The following is a 22,578-nucleotide window of genomic DNA, read 5'->3' as shown; positions in this document are numbered from 1 at the left end:
AACCCTCAGTTCAGGACCCGCTCCACAGCACTGCCCTGCTCACATTAAAACAAAGACAGGCAGGGCCCCTCCATCTGCACTGACCACCCCCCGCAAACCAGAAACAAGCCCCATTTTCTAGGAATCTGTTAGTGGCTGTGATCACTGGGACTCCCAGCATTCAGGTTTCTCTTTTTTTTTTTTTTTTTTTTTTTGCGGTACGCGGGCCTCTCATGTGGGATCTTCCCGGACCGGGGCATGAACCCGTGTCTCCTGCGTCGGCAGGCGGACTCTCAACCACTGAGCCACCAGGGAAGCCCTCAGGTTTCTCTTGATCAAATACAACACATGGAGACGTGGCTGAGAGGCCCCGTTCTTTGGTCTGACACATGTGCTGTGACCCCTCCCTACCTTTCCAGTGCGATCTGCCCCACTCTCTATGAGCATACCGCTTTCCATATTGATTCACACACAGAGTTTCCAACTTATTTTTCACAGTCGGCTGCTATGCTGGGCTCAGCCACGCTTTGCCCCTGTCTGGAACCCCCGTTCTCCATTGATCTGGAGGTGGATGCTGCCGTCTGCCAGACCCCAGGACTGGAGGCAGCAGGTGCACGTGCGAGAGAGCCTGACGCAGGGGAGAGACGGTGCAGTGCAGTCGAACACACCTGGGCTGGAATCACGGCAGCATCCCGGACAGGTTAACCTCTCCTTAATTCAGTTTCTTTGTTTTAAAATGAGGACAGCAATCTCTACCTGGTTCAGGAGGAACAAGGCTAGAAGGGCAGCTGGTGCCAGGTAACGCATGAACTGTGACTTCACGCAGGGGACAGACAGTGACAGGGCCGGGACAGGGCTGAAGCATGAAAGGCTGGGCTTTATCAGGGGCTCAACCACCAGCTAGGTTGGATTTAATCTGTTCATGTCTTCATGATCTTCCACTCACTGTGGCTAATCAATGTCAGCTCTGTTATTTTTTTTTAAATATGCTCTTTTAATTTTAATCAACATCTTCAAGCCAGGCTTAGTTTTTTCAAGTCTGGGTTCGGGGGCCGTCACGTGCATTCCTGTTATAAACACAATCAGTCACGAGTGACAACTCATCGCTACGTTCGTTCACTCCTTCACCCTACAGATACTCATGGAGCACCTACCATGTGCTGGGTGGGAGAAACACAAAAAGGAATCTGAGGATTGGAAAGGTGGGAGCTTACGTATAAAAGGCTGAATGCCTTGTCTAGGACATAGCAGGTGGTACATGCCCTTTCCAGGGCAAAGCTCTGAAGCATTGCATCGCTCGTGTAATTCTCCAAGTTTTCGCTCTCCCCCTGTGATTACAGGGAGGTCTCTAGCTGGTAGGATGAAAAGATCCATGCAGCCTGCATCGGGGAGCCATGCGTGGAGGACGGTGTCCTGCAGAGACACCAGATTCACAGCGCATGCTGGTTGAGGGAGAAGGAAACTTCTACTTGGTTAAGCCAGTGAGAGTTTAGGACTGACTCTCTGAAGCATGAGGCCCATCCTATCCTGACTAACACGATGACTTTCATTTTCTCTACTATCACCATTTGGCAATTAATCAGGTGTAATAATGCCTTGTGATTCTCATATTGACTGCCCTTTACTTCTTTTGATTTCCTTAACTTTACCTGTCATCACACCTCTTCAAGTAAGCAAGGGCCTGTTAAACACGACCACCTTAGTTTATACTCCTGGGTTCTCCTTTTCACCCTCCAACTCACTTCCTCTGACCTCCCAGTTCTCCCCAAATTTAGCAGTGAGCCTTACACAGAGCAACTGTAACTCGTAATTGATGATTTAACAATTTTCCCATTAAGAAATAATCCCCCAAATATAATGACAATTATTTACTTTCATCACCTAATACCACTCTGCTGGCATGGATAATTAGGAATTAAGCACAATAGCTACTATAAAACTTTAGGGATTCATCCAGGGACCTACATCAACCATGGCTAATCACAGGTTGGCTTGGTGATCGTTTCTTACTGTGGCCCTGTTTAACGATATGCATCTGGGCTTCTAGGGTTCCCATTTAGTCATTCATTCGTCCGTCTATACGGTCCTTCTCTGAGAATCAGCAGACAGTAACAGCTATAGAAACAGACTAGCTGTGAGACCATAGGCTAGTCACCTCAACTCTCTATGCCCCAGTTTCCTTATCTGTGAGAGTTAAAAATGTATCTGGGGCTTCCCTGGTGGCGCAGTGTTGAGAGTCCGCCTGCCAATGCAGGTGACACGGGTTCGTGCCCCGGTCCGGGAAGATAACCACATGCCGTGGAGCGGCTAGGCCCGTGAGCCACGGCCACTGAGCCCGTGCATCCGGAGCCTGTGCTCCGCAATGGGAGAGGCCACGACAGTGAGAGGCCCGCGTACCAAAAAAAAAAAAAAAAATGTATCTGGTAAGCTTGTTGTTGTGAGGATTACATACATTAATACACGCAAGTACTTAGAAAGTTGTTTTAAGCACTAAGACACAGCAGTACCTGGCATGTGGTAAAGAGTGCTAATATCACTTACATTTACTGAGCACCTACTACATGGCAGGTATTACAGAAACAGGGACAAATAAGGTTTCCCAGTTCCCAAGGAGTTTACAATCCAGTAAAGGTGATAAATATATAAACAAATAAGTGAACTTAAGTGTTACAGAACCATATCCAGAAAGAGAGCACACACAGGTGTACACACTCAAAGAAGATGCAGACATGCGCACGCACACACAACTCCTGGCAACTGGTTAGAAACAAAAAGGTGCTCCTTCCCCTTGGAAGAAAGGAAACTGGAAGATTCCATAGAGAACTGACAGATGAACTGAGTGTTATGATATGAATAGGTATGTGCCAGGCAAGATGGGGCACAAGGACATCCAGGCAATTAAACGTGAGAAGAGGCATAAAAACATTTAATGTATTGAAATGTTTAATCAAATGCCTCCTATGTGCGTGTATAGCTTCGAGTACTGCAATACAGCAGTCAATGATACGAATGAGGTTTCTGCTTTCACTAACGTTCTGAAAGAGGAGACTAACAATAAACCAGTAAACAGATATACGAACCAAGGAGCTACGAAGAAAACCCAGTGGGTGAGATGGCCAGAGGGAGACTGGGGACCGAAGTGTGGAGAGTGAGAGATGAGAGCAGAGTCCGAGGCCAACAGCACACTCCATTCCTCTGTTTTCTATGGGAAGGATTTTCTCAAAGCCCTCCTGGCCTTTTTTTACTTCATCCTTTTTCTTTCCCAAGGATGTGGAGTGAGGTAGCTGGCTGGAGGCTAAACCCGGCGTGGACCATGCCTCTCCTTGAGAAACTAACTCCACTGGGTAGGGTTAATCCACCACTGGGTAGAGTTAAAATGTTGAGCACAGGGTGGGGGTGGGGGGCCGTGCATAGAACTGGGGTCTCTTTTTCCTTCCTTCTTCACACAGACAGTGGCCTGCAGACCCAAAACTTTCCTGCGGGTAGACTGTGATCAAGCCCAGACTAGAGAATGAGTTGGGAAGCTCTTTGGTTCTCAACCTGAGATACAACTTCTAACTCAGTTCTGTCATCAGTCACCGAGGTGCACCCTGGCTCCATCTGCCTTATGGTTACACTTGTATTGGTTCTCAGTTGGCTCAGGACTTGGGAAGGGAAGAGTACCCTTTGAAGATAAAGGCTTTTATACAATAAAAACCTTCCCTCCTCCAACAGACCTCAAAACTAAATTAGGAACTACTATCCTAATCTATCAAACCTGTCACCTTATTGAAAAATCCTTCCAATCTCTTACTTAATAGCTCCAAAGACATGGCTAGGGGTTTGACTGAGAGGCCTGGCCCAAAAGGTATATAGTAAGGCTAATTCAACCAAAGTAGTGAATATTGGGGGAGAAGAAGGCTGGGGGGGGGGATGGCTTCAGTGCCACTATGAAACCCTATGGTACACAGGTCATGGTCAGTAGCCACAAAGAGGAAGAAGAGGAAATGTGAAGTCTTTAGATATTCTTACCTTGTGATTTCATATCTACATTTTTTTTTTAAACCACAGCAGTTAAAGAATTTCTTGAATTTATCTTTTCTCTGAAGAATTTAAAAGAATTTAGTATATTTACACACTGGCCTCAAAGCTTCCTTATGAGACTGGATGAGACTATAATGTTATCATGAAGAAATAGTAATGTATGGTTACTATCTACAGAGCTCAGTTCTGAGCGTTAGAGAAAAAAATAAAAAACAGATGAAGAGAAAGATAGATGGTTCCTGACCTTGAAGGCCTTACCATCTAACTAGAAAGAGTTCAGGCCCACAAAGCATTATGTATTAGAAAAGGAAATACAAACCAAATGTCAAATAGATGGTAAAGATTTTTTAAATGTTTCAGGAGTTTGGGGGGAAAAAGCATCTGTTGATATCAAGAGTGATTATAATGGTTTCATGGAGGATTTTAGAGAAAACATCAGAGAAATGTTAAAACCTCAACCCCACACACTGGAGAGACTGCAATTGGAAACTGCATCTCTGGTGGAAGCGCCTAGAAGGTGTGCCACGTGCACTGATCTCTGGGTGCAGCCCTACCGTGCCTGGCACTGCACTCTGCCCCGGGAGGGGTCTCCTCAATCCCTGTGGAGCACATTAAACGGGTCCTCTGTTTCCCTAGATCTCACACCGCTGTTTCCCTGCCCACTTTCCAGCCAGGAGCAGCTGACCGCAATATACAGGAAGCAGTCTGCCCACTGAGCCACCCTGCCAGGGCTGCTTGGTCACAGGGATGATGAAAAGGACAGACTCTCCGCCGACTTGGCTTTGCTGAGGCAGGGAGGCTCTGCCAGCTCTGCTAGCACACTCGGGGCCCTGCAGAATGTTACTACAGACACCGCCTCCCTCCTCGAGTCCCCAGCTCGGTGGGGACAGGAGGCAAGTGTTAATAGCAGAGAGAGCAGCCCACACTCTCTACAGGAGGGGAAAGGCGGGCCAGGATAAGGTGGAAAATAAAAGGAGGCATCGGGGCTGTGCTCAACCTGCCCGGGATACACTGGCTGCCACAGTCATTATATTTTTTCTGGCTGCAGAGACATGTTGCTATGGAACCAACACATGCCATTGCTACTTGGCCTCTAGCAAATAAAATCCCAGCGCTGGCAAGAGCATTTCCCTAGATTTCCCTTAAAGGGACACCATCGAGGCCGAGCACTGTTCGAGCTTGCAAACAACAGCAGCCTTGTTCCCGGGTCCAGCCACCCCGCACATACCATGAGCTGGAGCCCAGTGACACATGTTTTTACAAGGCGGACCCGCGTGCAGCATGTGCACCTGTGTGGTACAAACCCAAGATGTGGGGATCAGCCTCTGAGCTGCTTTTTGAAAACTCACGGCTTCGGTGGGTGTTTAGTTTTCCCCCAACTGGTAAAAGCAAACAGCTTGTAGTATTTGGGATAATGATTTGCTACCTCCTGACTGTCGACTTCAAGCTACTTGTGACCCAGCAGGAAACCGAAGTTGCCACAGGTGGTCGGCGTGAGTTCAGGTGGAACTTATTTTATCGCTTTACCATTTCTTACCTCACACCCCTCTCTACCAGTTTATTCTTTACTTAAAGAATAGCACAAAATAGGCAAGGAATTTAGCACATTCCCCCTTTCCTAAGGCCCTGAACTGTGTCCTGTTTTAGTCTTTATCAATCTCTTAGCTCCACAGAGACCCTTTGATTCCCTAGGTAGCAGCAGACCTCAGTGTCCCATGTTATACTTTGGTGTGCTCTGGGGATAAACCTTCTGGGCTTTTCTTGGATAAGATGAGGAAATGGAAACACTCACACTTCTAATAATGCACCATTCATGCACACGGAGTATGGGGAGACAGGAGAGATCAATTTTAGAGTAATACGCAGGCGGATGGTCTCTCAGCGAATCAGCAATCCATGTCCTAAATTCCGTACAGTGCGTTGGTAGAAAGCAGACTATCCCTGCACCCTGATAAGCAGGAAAGTCAAGTTCCTTTACAGGGACTCCAGTAAGGGCAGAAGAGAAGCCCCCATTTGTTAAGGTAAAGTGATTTAAGTTGACAAGTGGGATAAAATAACGGACACAGGCTCTCAATACTACACTTGGGCCAATCTCTAGAGGAGACGGAACGTTCTGGAAATAAGTGCACCTGGATCATCAACCTAAATGAACATGATCCAGAGCCAGGTCTGGCACAGGCGTCTCGGAAGAACCACAGGTAGGTTCACCTTCTGGGATCCCATATTTGTATATTCGCCGTAACACCCCACAACTGTGCCCTCACGTACAAAGCATAATTTTTTTTTTTTTTTTAGTGAAGAAATGTTTCTCCGAGAGTCTATGACTGCGGGCCAAATTTGCACAGCAATGCAAGAAACCTGCTAAGCCTCGCTCTGCAGGTGCAGACAGCCCTGGGTGGGGGGCGTGCCGCTCTGCAGTTGGCCAGCAAGCACCTGCAGGTGCGCCTCGGCGTCTAGCTGCAAAGCAGGTGGACCACCGAGTCCCAGCACGTGACGGGGCATTGCAAATGCGGTGGTTTGGTAAAGGCGCAAAGGAGACAAAAAATAGGCCCTCTCAGAGGATGTCCAAAATGGAAACGTTCTGGGTACCTCCATGCAATCAACCTCTCCTGTCTTGGTAGTAACCAAGTGTGATTATTAGAAAGTTAAGTAGCAACAAGCATCACTCCTGACACCTGCCTTAGAGGGACGTTAGCATTAGTTTATCAGGATTACATCGGATGCAACTGCCTGTAACTCTGTATCCCCAGAAGGTACTGGGATTCAAAGGACAGCTCTGTGTGGGGTTGTGATGGGGGAGGGCATGACCCCACGCAGCTGAGAGTTAAATGCCTCTCTCATAATCTAGGCTCAGATGCCGGGGTTGGGGGAAGCCCTCAGGGCCTCAGCTGTCCCATCTGGACATAGGGGCTTTCTTTGCTAGATGAGCTATAACATCCCATCTAGTGCTCACATCCTATGATTCTCTGTCGTGGTGTTAAAACAAAACAGTATGTCACATGAACAAAACGAATGGGTTCTCCTTGCCCACGGCCCTGTTTCTGTGCATCAGCCACTGCGGGGGGCGGGGGGCGGGAAGAAACTTCCTACCTCATCCCCTCTGCAAACTGAACAAGGTAATAGTAACGGTGGTAACAACTCAGAAGAGACAAAACCTGTGAACAGCCAAAAGAAATGGCAGAAAAACACCAGGGGAAACCCTCCCCTCCAAAGGGAAGGGGAAATGTAATGAGTACGAAGAGTCTCTTGGTTCCAGGTAGGAGAAAACTCCCAGAGAATGAGTGCTTACTAAGTAACGTGAGTAAAAAATATATATAAAGGAGTCAAAGGATTACTCACCCTGTGAAAACAGATTGGTTTCTCTTCACCCAGAAAATGGACTAATTTCTTTGGAAAACTGGAAGAGAAAGAGATTAAAAATAAAACATTAAATCCATCCCATAAATCAGCACAGGTATGAAGGCCGGAGAGATAAGGAACCCCAGCGCCTGGCCCTCTGGTACTTACTAGGTGCACAATTAATGTCTGACGAACGTGGACGGCCCACTGCTTGGCTGACTACTTGAATTTTAAAGACGGAGCTTTGACCAATTAATATGTAGAAAATAATCACATGCATGGTTCTCTTATCTCGAGATGCGTGAACCTTTGACAAAGGAGCGCCGTGGCGCCGCAGGTCTGCAAGTCTTGTAGTTTACCCAGCCTCCAGACGGAAGAGCCCACAGACGGCGACAGAGGCACCTGACTTCCTGGGCAAGGGGGTCCTACACAAAGAACCTGGAGAGACACCCCCGCTGCGTACCGCACACGCTGACCAGGACATGACGATACTCCTAGCTCCTCAGCGGAGAGGGAGGCTACCATTTATAGGGGGAATTGAGGCCAGGTGGGCTCATCGGTTACCAGGGAAACCAGCAGCTAGGGCGGGGGCAAGCACGTAGGCAGTTACTGATTAAGGCCTATAATTAGGAGCATTGGATAGTCATGTGAGTGAAGCCGAGCCTGGTCGAGCACGGGATGTAGAGAGCAAGGGAACAGCCATCTTGAATGGCCTGACCGTACAATACATACGCCACATATACTGTGGTGCCTGGGAAATCATTTTTTAGGTGGATCTTTAAAAATGTCGTGTCTGCACCTCCGCAGTGGAGCTAAATGAAGATGTCTTCATAGTACCAGAGCATCCCATCATGTCACTTTGCCTTCTCCCAAAATGGGGCACCCACAACTCCATGCATCCCCCACTGAAGTCCACGATCCCAAGGGGACCCATAATCAAGCTCCTACGGGAACGTGGACTGGCAGAGAGGCACCGGGGGCCGCGTATCAGGCGGACGGAGTAATCCCGTGAGGAAGCCACAGTGTCTGAGATAAAGTGTGGGAAAGAACCGAGATGATGTGCGTACTGGAAGAGGAAGCCTGTAAGACAAAGGGAGATAAGGCAGTGTGACAGCCACGGACCGTTTAATCTGCATCACATAAGGGGCTAAACTCAAGATCCAAGTTTTTAAAAATTTCCAGAGACTGTTTTAACAGGTTCTGCAGGTTCTCTGCAGGTTCGGCAGGGGGTGAGGCAGTGCTAGTCTAGCTCCCGAGACTGGCAAATTTCACACAATCCCAGAGCATGGGGGATTCAGCCTCCAGCTCTAAGAAGGCCACTGCTTTTCCTTCCTTTTCCCTAAAAGGAAAAGAGCACTGAGGCCTCTAGGGCTGTATGCAGTGTCTCCTCCTCAGGATGTGTCCACTGGCCAGAGATTCCCAGACCCGGCGTCTCAGAATCTTCTAGGCAATCTTCTCCTGCAGAGTCCCAGGGGGAAGCTCACCTACCCTACCACCAGCCTGTGAGAGGAGAATTAAGGGCTACTGAGACCACGTGATTCTGCCTTGAGAAGTTTACACTCTAACTGAAAACACTGCAGGGAAACACGACAAGCGGTGAAAGACGGTCCACGCTGGTAAAATCTCTGAGCACCTTTTGAAAGCAACGCTTTAGAACCCACTCACGTACGTTAACCTTTTCATCCTCAAGGCAGACGAGATCTACAGTGAGATTCACCAAGACCCCAAACGCTGATCTTAGAGTCAGATCTGAGCCTGAGTCTCATTTCTGTCACCCACCAGCTGTGCGACGCGAGTAACATAAACTCTCAGAACCCTTTCCTCATTTGCATGATGGCGGCAATAATACCGACTTCACAACATGTTTCAGGTTCTTAGTGCGGTGCTTGGCACGCAGGAGAGACTCAATAAAAAGAAAACGCTTTCACGCCGTGTGGCACAACACGTCTACAGATCTGTGACAACCGACAAGACAGAGCACGCTTTTTTATAATTTCATGATTTATCAAAGATGTGGGAGCTTGTGTTCCCTTTCTCCACCCACCAAAATGAGGTGAGAAAAATGAGAACAAAGTAAAACCATTTACTGTGAACACTTAGATAATACAGATAAGGGAGGAAAAAACCCCAAATAATATAAATCAGCAAAAGTCCCACGAATAATCACTTTGAACATTTTGGCTTCTACGGCTCCAGGCTCTCTCCTATGCTCAAGTGTACAGAGTATATTATGCATATACTTACATAAATAAAATTATATACATACAATTTATTCATAACATTCTATGATAGCATTCGTATTGTTCTGCAGTCTAATATTTTACTTGTTATATTGTAAACCTCTTTTAACATGAATAAATCCATCTCCATCATTAATTGTTTAAGAGCTGCAAGAGTACTGCGCTGAAAAAATGAACCACTAAATGCATATTTGCTGATTATCAGTGTCCCACATTTGTGAGAAATGACTACACCTGGGGTGGTAGTGGGTGGTTCTTTTGCTTCTATATTTTCGGTAAGAGTCAGAAAGACAGCTTGTTGTGACCACCTAGAGGGGTGGGATAGGGAGGGCGGGAGGGAGGGAGACGCAAGAGGGAAGAGATATGGGGATATGTGTATATATATATAGCTGATTCATTTTGTTATAAAGCAGAAACTAACACGCCATTGTAAAGCAATTAAACTCCAATAAGGATGTTTAAAAAAAAAAAAGGAAGAAAGGCAGCTTGTATAAATGTCAGAAGTCTTGGGGACTTCCCTGGTGGTTCAGTGGGTAAGACTCTGCGCTCCCAATGCAGAGATCCCTGGTTGGGGAACTAGATCCCGCATGCCACAACTAAGACCTGGCGGCGCAGCTAAAATAAACAAATAAATAAATATTTTTAAAGAAATATCAGAAGTCATAACAAAATAGTGTTTTGGTCTGAGTGCGTGTAGCTGAGAAGAATACAAACTAGTACATACACCACAGAAGAATAATATCACAAATCCCAATATTCAGTGAGTATCCAGTACAACATTTTAAAGACTAGGGCTATTGGTGGATAGAAATGCCTATTTCAAGTGTGAAATGATAAGTCTGAAGTTCAAAAAGTGTCCCTGTTTTTCAGTCTGATTATGGTGGAGTGCCTTAAGGATACAGAGAAAAGTAAACTGAAAATTGTAAACCCTTGAGTGAACCTAAAAATTAGAATCACGCTATATGAACTTGAAAACTTAAAAAAAATCAGAATTTATCATATTTAGAAGATATCAAGAGTTGGAATGCTCATGTAGTCTCAACATTTCTAATCTAACTTCCTTCTCAAAGAGAACGGTTGGTTTGCGAAAAACATATGTGATACAGCTTAATTGAGTCGTACGACAGACACAGCGTTGTCCTTGATTGAGAAAATTTTGCCATACCTATAACTGTGACTGACTAGCATCATTTCAGGAAAACACTACTTTTGCGGGGAGGCTGGGGAAGTGAATGTATCCCCACGATCGGCAAAATGTTTAGAGCGAATTCTTCCTCCAGTTATGAATGTAACCCTTTAAAGTACTGCCAACACTGCTCCTACAAGCAGGCAGGAGGTGGGGGATTGCCAGGAAGCAGCAGAGAAAGAAAGACAGGACATACTGTGGCAGCAGAGAAATGCCAAATCAGATACCAGTGGAAAATCCTGGAGAGAACAAAAGTGGAGAAACATGGAGCTTGATTTGTGAAACCAGTTGATACTCCTCCACACGCTATACCTTCCAACAAAAGTTCATGCCTTGTCCAGCTTATGTAATTTTTAAAGAAAGTGACAATTTGTGGTGGGGCTCATGCTCTTAGAAGAGATTTCTACGGTCCTATTTTGACCATGAGAAATAGAATCAACATTGGGAGATAAAAACTCAGACCTTAAATTTTAGCCCTGGATGCAATCAGAGAAAGCATCTCTTCAACAACTTCCACTAGGGACTCTACTGTATCAAGGAATATGGACTGAGCTACTTTTAACAGATCTCTTTTTATGGTACAATTCAGGAGTCTCTGAGATGTTCCTAGATCTAACCATGAACTTCTTACAGGGACAAAATTTTTGCTTTGCTTCACTCTCTTGTGGTCACTGCTTTCTTCATGAGAGAGAACCACATGGTCAGGCTGTATTGTATGCTATATAACGTCTCTTTTATGCAGGGAAACCTAACGATACACATTCTTAAATTTGCTTTCAAATTTGCTTTTGCATCCCTTGATGATGTACGTGGGATGGCCCGGAGCACATTCTGTATAGCAGACCCAGCCATGCAAAATGATGGTTTAGATTCTAATGTCCCCATCTGATTGTGTGTCTGGTAAATATGACCTAGCCAGGAAAACTGGACTGATACTCTCCATTCCACACTTACAATATATTTTTGGACTACTGACTTTGGAAAATTCTGTCTTGCCATTGTATAATGTCATCCTAAGTAAGCACTGGATTCCTTATTATTACCTACTACACTTAGTGGGTAGCTAATTACGCCGACAAGTTTTTATCTATTATCTCTAATCCTCACAAAATCTCTGTAAAACAGTCCCATTGTGCAGATAACGAAAACAAGGTTCAAGACAAGTGACCTAGCCAAGGTCATATAGCCAGTAGGTGACAAGGCAAGAATTTGAAGCAAGGTTTGTCTGGGTTTCCAGGCCAAAGAGAAAAGAGATGAGCACCATGGCACGGAGCACGTGGATGTCTACATGAAAGTCCCAGTACATAGCATTCTGTCAAACACAAAAGACAGCACTTGCTTCCACTAAATAAGCAGGTATTTCTTTTTCAGGTTATAAAATATACAGGGGCAGCAAGTGAGGATGTTAGAACAAAAGTCGCCCACAACACTGAGTGACAGGTCATGCTCTAGCCATCCAACAGGTGCTGGGCAAGCATTCTTCAGGCAGAGCAGCAGGACCGAAGTGCTGACAGTTGCAGTGACACAAAATGTAGCCTCGGCAAGTCGCTCTAACAATTACTTCGCATCATTCTGATTATGAGCCACAAGCATGCAATCAACAGCACAGAGATGATCTTAAATTATCTCCATCAGCATTTTACTTCAGCTATCAGAGCGTGGCAGATGGAACATACTCTCATCTGACCTAAACGCAATGTTAATTACCCAGACACAAAGAATGTGCAGGAACAATAGTGGCACAAGGGCAGTGGCCTTGCTGCATGCCATTGGTTATAATAAATGCACTTTATTTCGTTCAACTTTTCCATTTACGACCTCAGAGTAAATAAATATTGATGTGTTTCTCATTTGATACATTAGTCCACAGTCTAACTCAATAGAAAGACTTAAGTAGGCTTACAAATTCTCCAGACTCTATATTGCATGTTGTACACATCTCTACAATCCAATTCCATTGTAAATTTTTGTGGGTATGCATCTCCTCCACTCAGTTGTGGCCCAGCTCTGAGAGCAGGGAATTTATGTCATTTATTTCTGTATTCCCAACATCTAGCCCTGGCATATATAGTTGACAATCAAAATATGCAGAAATGAATGAATGCTCATCGGACCATAAATAAGAAGGCATGCTTACTGAGTGCATGAATGACCCCCAAGTTGTTCTAAGGGCAGTATCTGAATTCCAAAACTTGTCTACAAATTGAAAAGATGATTATAAATAGATACCATGAAACTCAGTAGATATCTGTTCATAGGGAGTAAAAACATACAAATACAAAAATAAGGAAATACTGCCCTCATATCAACTGAAGAAAATCATTTGCAAAGGGATTCTCACCAGACTACGTTCAACATTAAGGCCTGTAACTTAAGGAGGAGAGAGTATTTTGGGAGTGGTTTCCAAGGGGAGTAATTAAAATCACTATAGGTTAGAGAACCAGATCTGGAAGAGAAATACTGATTATTAGGTTACAGGGGAAAAAAGAAGTCAGCTTTCCTTCTCAAAAAGTAAAGGAAAATGGCTACGAAGTTTTCAACAGATCGGCACTATTACAAACCAACGCCTATCACTTCACGAACGGTCAGGGCAGTAAGACTCTATGAAATGGGATAAGGACTCTATTTTGCCTTTAGATAAATATTATATCTACAGCAAAATGTGACACTTCACCAGATTCATCCATTACTGGGTCTCACCAGATTCATCCATTATTGAGATCCTATTTGGATTGTACAAAATGGTTACCCTGCCACTCTGTGTGAGAAAGTGACACAGGTAGATGCAGATGTCACTTCAGGTAGATGTCACTCCTGGCTTTATGATTTCCTGGGCGTCTGTGTTCGTGGGCGAGTATGAGTGTATGTGTGTGTGCAGGTCTAGAATTTCCAATGATCTCAAAGGGTTTTATATATAATCGTTCAAATTTAATATTCTTGAATTGCCAAAACACACTGTATAAACCCCTCAACGTCAGTACCCGTACACCTTCACCATTCTTCTAGCAATCAGCATAAGTTCACTGCATGAACGGCCAAAAGGTTCAAGAGAAGGCATAACAAAATCAGCAAACCAACAGCACCTCCAAATTCCAAAACTGGCCATCCCTGCCTTAGCAAGGCTGCACCTCTGGCTTGGAGGGAGGGGTAAAAGAAGCACGATGCTATTTTTAGGGTGAAAGCAGCAAGTTTTCTGTGTTCTACACTTCAGGGCCATGTGCTAGCAGTCTAACTCTTCTCACTGCGGCCAAAGATCAGAGCTACTTCACCAAGGTTCAGTATAAATAGGGACTATCACAGGGGAAAGGCAAGTGTCAGATACTATGACTTTAAAAAGTGCTGCCCGTGTTAGAAACATCTCAGTCACGTCCGGCAAGCAGCCCTGGTGATGCGGGATGCGAAAGTTACTGCCCCAATCAAAAACAAAGGCTTAATTAAAGAACACAGTTCTGGACACAAAGTTGGAGTTCAGTAAATTCTCAAAAGCCATACTATCTTATAGCTACGTGAGCTTTACAGCTCTCAAACTGCTCCACTATAGAGTGAACGGTCAGCCATCAACATCGCTATGCTATGTTTTAAAAATGGTACCTCTTTAAAAAAAAAAAAAAAAACCAGGAATCCCAGTTGGTTTAAAAAAATTTTTGAAAATGGTACCTCTTAAATGTCCAGAATAGTCAAGGTCTAGCAAACTTTTCTGGTAAAGGGCCAGACAGCAAATGCTTTAGCCTTTGAGGGTCTGACAATCTGTCAAGACCACTCAGCTCTGCCACTGTACCACAAAAGCAGCCATAGACAATACTATACACATGGGCATGGCTGTGTGCCAATAAAACTTTATTTATAAAAACAGATGGAGGTGGGATATGGCCCACGGGCCAGAGTTTGTCAATCCCTGGTCTAGAATATCGTTACACTGGGAACATAAAAGACAGAGTCTCTGTTTCCTCCTTTTCCCCAAAAGAGATTTTATTTTTACTTATTAAAAATTGTCAGATGACAATATCACACGCTATCCAAAAACAGTGACTGGTTCATTTCTGCAGTATTCACCATTGAACTTCCTTCACAATAAGCAGGAAGGGCAAATCTTTCAATGTCAGATGGAGTTTTTCAGAGTGGCAAGTCCCTGGCGCATTTATCTCTGCATGACACACTCGCAAAGGGAATAGGCTGCCCCAGAGAACCCTGCATACGTGCTCAGTAGTCTCCTGAAGCAGTGCCCTATCTAGGCAAGCAGGGAGACACCTGTGCGAGGGCAAGAAACAAACCACCTGATTAAAAACAGGCAAAGAACCTGAACTGACGTTTCCCCAAAGGAGATACACAAATGGCCGACAAACATATGAAACAATGCTTAGTATCACTAATCATGAAGAAAAGGCAAATCAAAACCATAATGAGATACCACTTCACACCTCTTAGGATGGCTCTTATTAAAACAAACAAAACCAGAAAACAACACTCACTGGCCAAGATGTGGAGAAACTGCAACACTTGTGCATTACTGGTGGGAACATAAAATAATGCAGATACAGCTACTGTGGAAAACAGTATGACGGTCCCTTAAAAAATTAAATATAGAATTACCCTATGATCCAGCAATCCCATTTCTGGGTACATACCCAACAGAACTGAAAGCAAGAACTTGAACATACATGCATACATCCATGTTCACAACAACCTTCTTCACAAAACCCAGAAGGTGGAGGCACTCCATCGTGGATGAACAAAACGTGGTCTGTACACACAATGGAATATTATGTGGCCTTAAAAAAGAAGGAAATTCTGACGCATGCTACAAATGGATGAACCTTGAGGACATTATGCTACATGAAATACACCAGTCACAAAGGGACATATACTGTATGATTCCACTTATATGAGGTACCTAGAGTCATCAAATTCATAGACAGAAAGTAGAACAGCTGCTGGGGCTCAGGGGAGGGGTAACGTGGGGAGTTCGTGCTTAATGGGTTCAGAGCTTGAGTCTGGGAAGATGGAAAACATTCTGCAGATGGATGGTGCAGACGGCTGCACAACAATGTAAATGTACTTAATGTCAGTGAACTGTACACTAAAAAATAATAAATTTTAACTGATGACTAATAAGAATCTGCTGTATAAAAAATAAATTAAATAAAATAATAATAAATTTCATTTTATGTATATTTTACCACGATTTTAGAAAAAGAAGAGCCTCGTCGTGATCACTCGGCCCTTTAAGGGAGATTTTCAGGTGATCTCTTTGGACCAGATTATCCCAAGGAGGTCCAAGTCAGCCATGATGAGAGGGCTCGTTTACAGGAGGCAGCTGAGGAATTTCAACCAGGCTTGAAAATTACAATTTGACAGCCTCCACATCTAGGGATCATTTGGACCAGAAGAGAATATGAGCGCTCCTACTGAAACAGAGCAGGACCCAATGGTCCTTCCCTCCCCCATGGCCTCCACCTGCCTTTTGTCTGTTGAAAAATTTTAGCCAAAGAATAAGTTTAATCAGAGAAGTGAGAAAATGCAGAAGCAAAGGCAAACAGTCAAATAGGACCAAATAATAATAGTTTAGTCGTTAAGCATAGTCAAGGACCTTTAGTTCCTCCTCAAGGGCTACAGATAACATTCTGAACCATATCCTTTGAGCTGTCTTGTAGATACTGAAACCCCACCAGGTGGAAGAAGTTTAACTACATGATGACCAGCCTGTAGCCATGACATAAGCTGCCACCATTCTGAGAACTGGCCTCAAGGAAATGGAACAGACCAACCCTGGAACTGAAGATTAACTGTACTTAAAACAATCATGATGATTCTGATCAGACCAGCCCGTGACCAATTAGAAGATGACGGGCAGAGCTGCCTGTGCTGTTTCTGCATGCAGCCCCCTCCTTCTGCTTACACACCCCTGCAACTCCCCTTTAAAAGCTCTTGCCCACTGACTGTCAAGGGCAGGGTCGACAGTCGGCCTTTGGACACGAATCCACCCCCGCCCCCCAGGTTGCTGGCCTCCGAGATAAAGCAAACTTTCCTTTCCACCAACCTTGACTCTTTATTGGCTTCTGAGTGGCTGCAAACAGCCTGACCCCACTTTCGGTAACACTGACTCAGAGTGAACTCAGCACCTAAGATCTGTTCTATGGCCAGAATACCTGCACTATTCTCTCCTGAATGCTACAACCTCAGAGATTCAATATGACCGTGAATCCGGAGTATAGTCAATGACGGGTAAGAATAAAAGGAAAGTTTACCTACTCGATGGAGGGACATAGGAAAGAGCAAAGGAAGGTAAAAGAAATCCCTGTAAGTAAGGCAAAGCCACTGTCTATTCTTTTTTTTTGCGGTATGCGGGCCTCTCACTGCTGTGGCCTCTCCCGCTGCAGAGCACAGACTCTGACGCGCAGGCTCAGCGGCCATGGCTCACGGGCCCAGCCGCTCCACGGCATGTGGGATCTTCCCGGACCGGGGCACGAACCCGCGTCCCCTGCATCGGCAGGCGGACTCCCAACCACTGCGCCACCAGGGAAGCCCACCACTCTGTCTTTTAGGATGACGGTGAAAACCTACAATCTCCAGCTATGATAAGAGAAGTTGGCCTCCCTAACCCCACTCTCCTTGGTCACAGGTGTCTGACCACTTTTAGTTGACTCTCTTGAAACGTAAGCTTCTCTGAGTCTAATTCTGCACGATGCTCAATACCATAGACCATGCACAAGAGGTGACCTCATGAAAACTGTCTGTATGTGCATAGCACTCTTCCAGGGATTACTCAGGTATCCTTACATCCTTGCAGAAGTCAAGCTAATAGAGGGCTGCATTACCTACTACAAGCAGGTTTCTCAACTGAAGGAAGATGATACCACTTCTTCCCATATTCTTGATAAGAAATAGGAAGATTCTTTCAAGTCGACCCAACCATAAGGAAGGAGGAAAGTCCTACAGCCACGTTGCTTATATACGACATTGACGACCACCCTCAGGTGATGACGGATCTTCTCCTACCCGAAACAAGGGGGAAGGCTAGGTCATTTTCTAACTCAGTTATCCAGAATGGCCATTAGAGGGTCCCAAATATCCCAACTGACTACAACATTTTCTGACTATCAAAGCTTCAGCCAACATGATGTAAAATGCAATTTTTGTTCAAGGGCACACATCTCTATTGTAACCATTTTTTTTTTTTTTTGACAGTTCCTGTCAGAGAATTCAAAGCACTGAAGGGAAATGTGTACATGGGGGAAAAAAACTGCTGGAGGAAAATAATAAATTCAGGGCAAGGGTATATACCAGATTTTTAGATAGCTAAAGCCATTGGTAAACAGGGAAATGTTTAATAACCAGCTGGAGGGAAGAGAGGAACCCTGGTTTGTAGCGTCCGCAGATTTCTGTAAACGCGCCCACCATGACCGACTTCAAGCTAGCAACATGATGCCAGCCTGTTCTCAATATTCCTCATGAGAACCGGTGCAAGCTGGCTCCAACACATCCTTGGCTGAAGCCCATTTCCTTCATCCCACCAAGATCAACAAACCCTGTTTCATATCTGAAATAAACCCAAAGCTAAAGTCCTTCCTTAATTCCAGGCCTCTTCTCAGGCACTAAAAGACATCTGTTCACACGTCCACATCTTTCCTTCCAGTCTCCCCATCCGAATGAACCTAGCTCAAGCCCAATCGTGTATAAGAAGCCTCAAATGCTCTTCGATCGCACTAGCTTTTTAATTTTCCGTGGCACTTTTATAATACTGTCCCCCCTTGGATTCTAGAGGGTTGGGTTCCATGAGGGCAGAGATGGGTCTCACAGCGCTTAGCCCAGCATAGAGTCTGACCTGGATTGAGCTGAATGAAACCCACTGACTTGACCAGCTGGGCTGACACTGTCCAGTGGGCCCCAGTGAGCGAGGCTCACCAGCTAGGACCCGATGAGCAACGGAGGAGGACCTACTGGCACAAGGGTGCTCACTACTCTACACACCTAACTTCCACAGCAGGGAGGGAGACTAATATTTGTTGAGCAGGAAATTTCTGCAAGCCCCAGTGCCCAGATCTTAGTTTCTAACACCGTTTCCCAGTAAATGGAACCAGGGCTCTTTGGAGAAATGGCAGATTGTAGAACTGGGGCAGGGAATATTCAAGATGACTGTGAAGGGGATGCGAAGGAAGGAAGGAGGGAAGGAAAGAGGGAGGGAGGGAGGGAGAGAGGGAGGGAGGAAGGAAGGAAGGAAGAGAGGAAGGAAGGAAGGGAGGAAGGAAGGGAGGGAGGAAGGAAGGAAGGAAGAGAGGAAGGAAGGAAGGAAGAGAGGAAGGAAGGAAGGGAGGAAGGAAAAAAACAAAGCAAAAAAACCCAAAACACAATGATGGGGGCCTATCAAAGGAAAACAGACCTACCAATGGCCAATAATGGAACAATTTAAGAAACAAGATAAATAACATGGTATAAGATTACAATCTGAAGTATAAAATAAACACTCATGAGTTTATACTGATATAAAGAAATGACTGAGTAAATAAGTAAATGGGGGAGACTAGACAAATCTGCTGTGCAGAAGAACTTGGAATAATTCATGTGTCAATAGATATACACCCTCAAGGAGGTGGAAGGCAGCTCCCTGCCTCTAGGTGTGGTTCCTTCCAAAGAGTGTAGTATGAAAGGTGTGGGGAGGGGGCTGTGTGGGTGAAAAGAGTAACTCTGAAGTGCAGAAACAGGACAAACATCACCTCAGCCAGGTGATCAAGGACAACACCGACAGTGGTAAGTCACGTTGACAGCACGTGCCCCTGATATACACGACGTGATGAAAATGGCAACTTACCAATTTTGAGGAGTACTGATCATTTTGTTGAATGTCCTTCAGCTAGGGTTTTTCTAATCATAACAAAAACATAGGAAAAACCCCAAGTGAGGGACATTCCGCAAAAATGATCAGCACTCCTCAGAATTGTCAAGGTCACGTCAAGTCCGAAAAACTGTCACATTTTAGAGGATCCTCAGGAGAGATGACAAATAAACGTATCGTGGTGTTCTGGATGGGATCCTGAAACAGGAAAAGAACATCAGGTAAAAACTAAGGAAATCTGGGCTTCCCTGGTGGCGCAGTGGTTGAGAGGCCGCCTGCCGATGCAGGGGACACGGGTTCGTGCCCGGGTCTGGGAAGATCCCACATGCCGCAGAGCGCCTGGGCCCGTGAGCCATGGCCGCTGAGCCTGCGCGTCCGGAGCCTGTGCTCCGCCGCAACGAGAGAGGCCACAACAGTGACAGGCCCGCATACCGCAAAAAAAAAAAAAAAAAAAAACCTAAGGAAATCTGAATAAACGATGGACTTTAGTTAACCATGATTTTAAAAATTTCTGCCAGGTACTCTGTTAGGTGATTTACATATATCATTTTGCTTAATCCCCAAAATGCTGATCAATGCTTTCATTCCCATTTTACAGACGAAGACAATGAGGAGAAAAGAAAAGATATAACTATTTTGCCCAAGATAACAGGGTTAGCAATTGGTGGAATTCCAGTTGAAACTCATGTTGAATTGTTCTAAGAGCTTTAGAAGTTTTAACTCATTAATCCTCACAACAGCACAATGAAGCGAGTAGGACTATTATTATTCCCCTTCCTGGTGAGGAAACTGAAGCTCAGAGACGCAAGGTGAATTGCTCAGGGTTGCACTGCTGAGGTTGGTCATCATAAAAAGGTTTCTCAGAAATTGCTTATCTGACCCAAATACAAATGTATCTGATTATTTTGGAGCATCTCATTAAAAAAAGTTAGTTTCATGATTTCTCCTTTTAACCTCTTTCACAGAAAATCCCAACCCCTCCCCCATCCGCAGTGCAAGACGGCACTTTTGCCAACGTGCTGCAATTAGGCTATTAAGTAACAGACATGAGGCCAGTGTTTATTAATTAGCAAAAAGCCATATAGGATATGAGCTCTAGACTGCAGAGTTTTATATTCCACACGGACCCTCCAAATCGTGTTTGTGGCTTGGATGGATTTCAACACTTGTCCTTATCACAGATCAAAAACACATCCTTGGGCTTCCCTGGTGGCGCTGTGGTTGGGAGTCCGCCTGCCGATGCAGGGGACGTGGGTTCTTCCCCCGGTCTGGGAGGATCCCACATGCCGCGGAGCGGCTGGGCCCGTGAGCCATGGCCGCTGGGCCTGTGCGTCCGGAGCCTGTGCTCTGCAACGGGAGAGGCCACAACAGTGAGAGGCCCGCGTACCGCAAAAAAAAAAAAAAAACAAACAAACAAAAAAAACACATCCTTATTGCTCTGGTCAATATACATCTTTTAAATAGTGCATTCATAATAAACATATCTATTTCTTTGATAATTTCCATGAACTTGGTTATTTACTCACTCGGCCTTCAATTCTTACTTGATCTTAGCTACTTTAGGACTTTTTTGTTTGTTTCACATGAAGTTTTTCTTGAGAGATAGGAGTTAATTAAATGATTTAGGGAAAATGTGCCTCTTCTGACTCCAATACCAGATTGTTATTATCTTTTATGAAAGTTAAAATCTATTCCAGATCATTTTAAGTGTGCACCGTCCTGAGTTTAGATGCTTGACAAATTCATTAGCGCCGGCAAATGTTAAAAGCTGCCTAGAACATTCCCTGCTCTCCTGCTCTGCAAACCGATGGCCTCGTCAACTGCTACAGGAAAAAAGTGTTTCTATTCTGCCAAGTGATGCCACCAAGGGCAAAAGCCAGCTCTCTGCTTACCCTCAGGAAAGGGCTCTTGTGCATGAGTGTGTGTACGTTAGCAATGACTTCCTAATCAGAATACAATCACGGTACCGGCCAAAAAAAGTAGCCATTTGGTAGAGGAAGGGAAAGGTCTTACTTCCCAGGAGTGACGCTGAGACTCACCACACTCTCCCAATCTGATTACAGTGAGTTTAAAGGCAACTTGCCAGATGAGGACATTTGATGAAACGCTTTGAAAGAATTAAGCTCCTTCTACCTGCACAAGAAACACACCTCCTTGGGACAGGAATTCCCTTCTCTGTGCTCCTGATACCCTGACAGTGAGAGGCTGTAAGTGGTCAGGGCACCAACTCTGGAGCCTATGCCTGGGTTTGAACGACCTTGGACAAGTTATTTAACCTCATTGTTCTCAGATGCTGAATTTGCATAATAATGGTTGTAAGGATTACAGGATTAATACATTAAAACGCACTAAGAACAGTATTGGCACATAATAAGTACTATACAAGCATTTGTATAAACATACACAACAAAACAGCTAATTGCTACCCAGTGATTCCAAAACAAGTATTATAACCTACCCTCTCCCTACTACCTGCCCCCCCTCCCCCACTGCCCTTCACCTGCCTACATGCTCAAAGTCTGTTCATTTAAGACCTGCACCTATTCCAATGTCATAAGGCCTGGTCTGCAACCACAGGGATGCTGGCAGACAGAAACTCTTATTTGCCACGCTAAAGTGTTTATCCAGATTAAATGTATAGCTAAAACTATGGAGTTTACCTCTCCTTTTCTATTCTTTAATTTTTTTTAACAGCTTACAGTCTTATTCTTTTTTTTTAATTAAGTAATTTATTTTTGGCTGTGTTGGGTCTTCGTTTCTGTACGAGGTCTTTCTCTAGTTGCGGCAAGCGGGGGCCACTCTTCATCGCGGTGCACGGGTCTCTCACTGTCACGGCCTCTCTTGTTGCGGAGCACAGGCTCCAGACGCGCAGGCTCAGTAGTTGTGGCTCACGGGCCTAGTTGCTCCGCGGCATGTGGGATCTTCCCAGACCAGGGCTCGAACCCGTGTCCCCTGCATTGGCACGCAGATTCTCAACCACT

At 45.0% G+C, this 22,578-nt stretch overlaps 1 protein-coding gene across 14 annotated transcripts in view; it reads right to left on the bottom strand.

Annotated features, from left to right (window-relative positions):
* ATXN1 (ataxin 1) overlaps nt 1–22,578 on the bottom strand; it is a 399,420-nt gene that overhangs the window by 183,322 nt on the left and 193,520 nt on the right. For all 14 annotated transcript variants that reach the window (XM_060163642.1, XM_060163630.1, XM_060163629.1 and 11 more), the window contains one exon: nt 7,342–7,399. The gene's annotated coding sequence lies outside the window, so the exon portion shown is untranslated. The remainder of the gene's footprint in view (nt 1–7,341; nt 7,400–22,578) is intronic.

Source organism: Lagenorhynchus albirostris, chromosome 10, assembly GCF_949774975.1.
Source record: "Lagenorhynchus albirostris chromosome 10, mLagAlb1.1, whole genome shotgun sequence".
NCBI lineage: Eukaryota > Metazoa > Chordata > Mammalia > Artiodactyla > Delphinidae > Lagenorhynchus > Lagenorhynchus albirostris.
Note: the sequence above shows the minus strand (reverse complement) of the source record. Positions and strands in the feature narration are given on the sequence as shown.